The following is a 5,445-nucleotide window of genomic DNA, read 5'->3' as shown; positions in this document are numbered from 1 at the left end:
GCAAAGTCCATTAATTTAATTGCAGTTAATAATTAAATTTTGAAGTCTTTTTTTTTTTAATTTAATTAAAAACATTAAATTTCGGGATCAACGTAAAATCAGGATGAAATTTTTCCAAAAAAAATAATCGTAAACGGATCCGAGCATATATTAATATATATTTTCACGACAAATGCCGATTAGAAATTTAATAGGCGTTACCATAATTAACATTAAATTCGTGAAATGAAATGTATCGAGTATTCGTCCTAAAAGGTGATAATTTCGAATTTGTTGTTTCAATGGACTTTATATCGCACCGAACGCATTAGTGAGAAAAATGTTTTTCATATGTACATTGCGGTTTCATTCCCTTTCGCCATTGCAGTTCCATGCCATATATTTATATAGAATTACTGCTTTAAGAGTGTACAGAGTATTGCTCTCTTGTTTAGCGTCTTGTTGCAGTGAAAACGCAATAGATGGTTCCGATAAACTGGTTTACTTTACTTCTGTCTCTCTTTGACTCTCTCTGACTCAACTGAACTGTCAGTGTCAGTGCTTCATATAATAAATTGTTATACTAGCCTAAGCAAAATAGTAGTTTTAAGTTAGGTTATTACCAAAGTTACATTTAATGTGGGTTATAACTAAAGTAGGTTATGCTAACTAGGTTATAGCTAGATTTACATTATGTGGAACTATAAGAAAGTGTAAACTCAGCATAAGTGATTAATAAGTGAGTAGAATACGATAAGTCGATAATGCTACATTGCATACACATAATTGCGTGTGAATGAAGATGTTGAAACGAAATCTACAAATTTAAGGAAAATTTTTGCTTAAATGTTGCAAAATTAATTATGAACGGAAAAATGTCGAAATGACATAACATCATGAAATGTAATTTCCTTTTAAATGACAGAAGAAGCAGAGCAAAAAAAAAAAAGAAGTAAATTTCAGTCTTTTTATTAAGTGATTTTAATGTACTAAGGAAAATACAATCAAAATGAAAATGACAAAAGGAAAAGAGAAAATAAACAAAATTTTCAAACTCAAACACATCTGTGTGTGATTTATGACAAGGAAAACATGTCGGTGTTATCATTACACATTCATAGATGTTCGCTCATATGCCTATGTTGTCTAGTATGCTTATCCGACGCCATGTGTGCATATGCGTACTTTATTTATTTGAAAAGTGGTATAAGACCCTTTTCAAAAAATATGTACATAAAATAAAAAAGAATAAAATCAAGTTAACTGTAATGACGGTATCCCTTTATAGATAAGATTTTGGTATCTTCTATAGATAATATGTAATTAATCATTAGAAAGATTCATTCATCCTATCTTTTTATGAATGCAGTCTAATGATCAGAGTGTCGATGCACTAACTTTTCATGCGCAAGCCAAACAAAGCAAAAAATTAAATTGTATAGAAGAACAGATAAGAGCTTAAATTCCGAGAGCTGATTTTATTGACAACAGGCTATGCTCATATACTATTCCAACGAATGAATTGATTACGTATTAGGAATATTTACATTGATCTGTTATGGCTTTGTGGACACCTAGTACCAATGGAGAGTCGAATATTGCGAGTTTTCGAATTTAATTATTTATTTAATACTTATCTGTCAACTAATTCGTGTAGATGTAGTGTGTAGACTACACCATTTAAAATAAAAAAGGCCACAACAAAATCAAAAAAGTTGCAATTCTCTGATTGACTTGTGCCATTTTCGCTCTAAAAGGCTTAGCAGATGAACTCTATTCCGTAGGCTGTTTGGGGTAATTCTTATACCTCTTATAGCCGCATAACCGAAAGTACAACTTATATTACAACAATACATCAATTTTTTGTGAATGCCTGCAGCACCTGGAACAACTTGTTATGTAAGCCCCACCTACCTTTTGTTGAACTAATCGTTTTAGATTCATTTTCCAGTTTCTCACGTACATCCGTCTATCCGTCCGTCTATCTTTCTGATTTGTACTCATTCTTTCTTTCATAATCACTATCTGCAGTTCACTAATGTTTTTACTAATTACCATCAATTGCCGCGGAAAATTGATACTAAAATATGAAGAATTTGAATGTCACCGTTTTTGGAAACTGAGTTTCATATAAACTTTTCATATTTCTTACATGAAAATGAAGTTTGATTGTCGGTATTCCATAATGCAAATTGATTTAGAATGATTGTGTTGGATTGAATTTACATATTGGGTGTAGTTTTCGAACTTCTCCCCACACACATATAAAAATGCTAATTAAAAAGTTTCGACTTTATGATATTTTATGTTAAAAGTATTTAAAGTTCGGCTTTGCCTGTGGTAACATTTTAATTTATTCTTTTCGTCGATAACGATTTTGAAATTAATTTTAGACCGTTATTTTTAAAATTAAATTTAGACGTTATGAGAAAGCCTAATAATAAATGTGAAAGTTTTCCGATTTTTTTTTTTTTTTTTTCTATTTTTGCCAACAAATGCTTCTGGGGACCGTCATCGGTTCATCGTTTTGAAGTTGTATTATGGGAGTTACTTTAAAAGTAATAGTTTAAGATTTGTAATTGCTTTCCCTACACCTGTGTGGGGGTATAAACTTCAAGAACGGGCGGACATAACATATATAACTTGATCTTCTTTACGAAAATGTATATGTCAACGTTTTGATACGTATTTGTGAGTGTTACAAACAGTTGCAAACACCTTTCTATATTTTATCTTCGTGTTTCAGCGATTGGTCCTACTTATGTCAATATTATGTACTCTTTTTAACGACAACAACAACAACAAAATTTATATTTTCTACCTATAAACAGTAATAAATTGCTTTGTATTTGCAGCAAAGATATAAATATATTTCAGATAAAATAGTTGAACCATTAATTATTGGCATAGTACACGAGAACATATAATTATTTACATTTATGTGTGTAGGCAAATAAATCCCAACAACCGAAGGAATCTCATTTATTTAAGGTCAATATTAATGCTTAGAATTGTATGTATGTATAATTAGGCCTAATATAAAACGAGATGCTTGCATATGTATGCAAATACCCAAACATATACAGTGCGTGGCATTAATATTCGGTTTTTATCTCAAGGAGAAATGAAATATTAAAGTTATTGCCCTTACGCTTGGATTACTTTTGTTCTACTAGCAAATGAAGAACGAAATGTATGAACACTCCTTAAAAACCGTTATAACGACAATCAAAACAACTATGTTTCTTCAGAAACCTAAGAAAACATAATCGCATTGATATTCGGTTTTTTCTCCATTTTGCATTCTGCCGAGCCAACAAAAAAGTGTACATAAGGTTTCTTCGAAACATATTTCACATAAAATAAAAATAAAAATAAATTAAAAATGCAATTTGTTAAGAAAAGCAAAATGGGAAAAATTCAACTTTCGAACAGGGAGAACCAATCATTAAGAGTGTTTGTGCAAGAAAAACAATCGCGGATACCGATTATATGAAAATAAATACATTGGGAGTTACCATGCATCTGTACAAAAATGAAGAACTAATCATTTTAATTGGACAGTGTGCGAGGATACTTGATAGTTTGGAGACATTCAAATTGTACCGAGACAACGACGCATCAAGCACAAATACCGGTTAATTCAGGGGAATAGGTCTAAACATAACTCCCTCAAAGTGCTTCACCGCCATCAAAAATGTGTGAGATGAGTGAGGCCGCCGTGCACGAGAACACTCAACGTCCTTCGTCGAAGATCTGAACAATAGACTACAAGGAGAATGGATTCAGATCCTTGTTCCCTCCACAAGCAAATTATGCGAAGAATATGCGAAAATGACGTCATTAAGCAAAGAGGTTAACCCCCTCAAATATTAACTTTTAATAATACACTTTGCTGTTGACAATGTTTCGTTTGGCTTTTGCGCTTATTGGTAGAGCAAAACAATAGAATAAAGTTTTGTGTTTATTATGTGAGGGGTATACCGATAATTAATGCCTCTTACTGTATATATTTCTACATATAAACGGTACTGGCGATTTGGAAAATTTATCTTTCATGGTTGTAGAGTTAATAAATCTCTTTAAACATGATGAAATGTGAAATCTGCTTTGGTGTAAGAGACAACATAGAAAAAATCTTGAATTTATTTTCTTATACGTTGCGTTAAATTTATTAAATAAATGGATTTAAGTATAAAAGGCGTAAAATTAAATTAATAACAATTTTCAAAAAAGAAAAAAAAAAATACAAAATTTTAATGAATTCATATTACATAATAGAGCTGCAATAGAGGTTGATATGAAGTTAAATTCAATTTTTATCTGAAAGTTGAAGGTGGAACAGAAGTAATGTAATAACGAAGGTGATATGATATTTATTCCGAAATCATATCAAATCGAATGGATTTTCTTTCTTTGTCCATATTTAAGTTTCTTGCACGTGCCGAAGGCTTCCACTAACATCGAATGAGTCTCTAAGCAAGGAATTTTCAAATATATTATTGGATAAAACTTTTTGTTATTCGGCCGAAATGAACTTCGACAACATTACGAAATGTTAAAATTTCTGATTAAAAACAGCTTTCCGAAAAGTTCTTGTCCGCCTTATCCATCTTCCTGTTGTTACAATATGTATAGCCTCCGCAAAGGTGGTTATACGGTCAATAAAAAAGAAGGTCCATTTTTCATTTAAAATCATGAAATTTTTTATTTTCATGTGACATTATTTTACGAAGGGTTGCATTGTTGTAGAGTTACACTTGCTTATGTAAGCATTAAAAGTGGGGTTTCGCGATTTTTACAACGATTCCTGTTTACCGTGTGATTAAATGCCTCGTTCCATTGGATAAGACCTCCAAGTTCCAGCAAGACATGCGGAACAAAATTAACCGACCCATCGAGCGAATATCATGCAAAAGATGAACCAAGTTATGTTGGCAATTTTCCTTAAGTATAGTGGTATTTGGGTACATCTTGAATTCTCCTCGCTAAGCCACGTAGTTCCTGTACATTATTAACTTTCTTCATAATAGGAGTAAAAGAAATACAAACCCTTTAAATAAATAAATAAATACAAACCCTTCTAAGAAATACAATCTTTTAAAACCTGTTTGTTTCTAGATTACAAGCTACAGTTAATGTCAATGCGAAATCCCGCAAAATTTACCAGCGATATCACGGATCTCTATAGTCAAAAAACATTGCTTATTTGAGTCTATCATTTTCCAAATATAAAAAAAGAAAAGCATGGCTTATGAAAACTAACATTAGCGGTTCATTCGGACGAATTTTTATTTTTTTTTTTTTTTGTTAGCACTTGAACGTATGCAAATACGGGCATTTTATGTTTAATTTATTGTTGCGGTCGCATTTATTGACAATTTTCGACATGGTGTCCAAGACCGCAGAGAAAATTAATTATTTCGGATAATCGAATAAATTGCATACGTACACAGGCATGGGTAT

Source organism: Glossina fuscipes, unplaced genomic scaffold (assembly GCF_014805625.2).
Source record: "Glossina fuscipes isolate IAEA_lab_2018 unplaced genomic scaffold, Yale_Gfus_2 112, whole genome shotgun sequence".
Lineage (NCBI taxonomy): Eukaryota > Metazoa > Arthropoda > Insecta > Diptera > Glossinidae > Glossina > Glossina fuscipes.
This window is presented reverse-complemented; position numbering follows the sequence as displayed.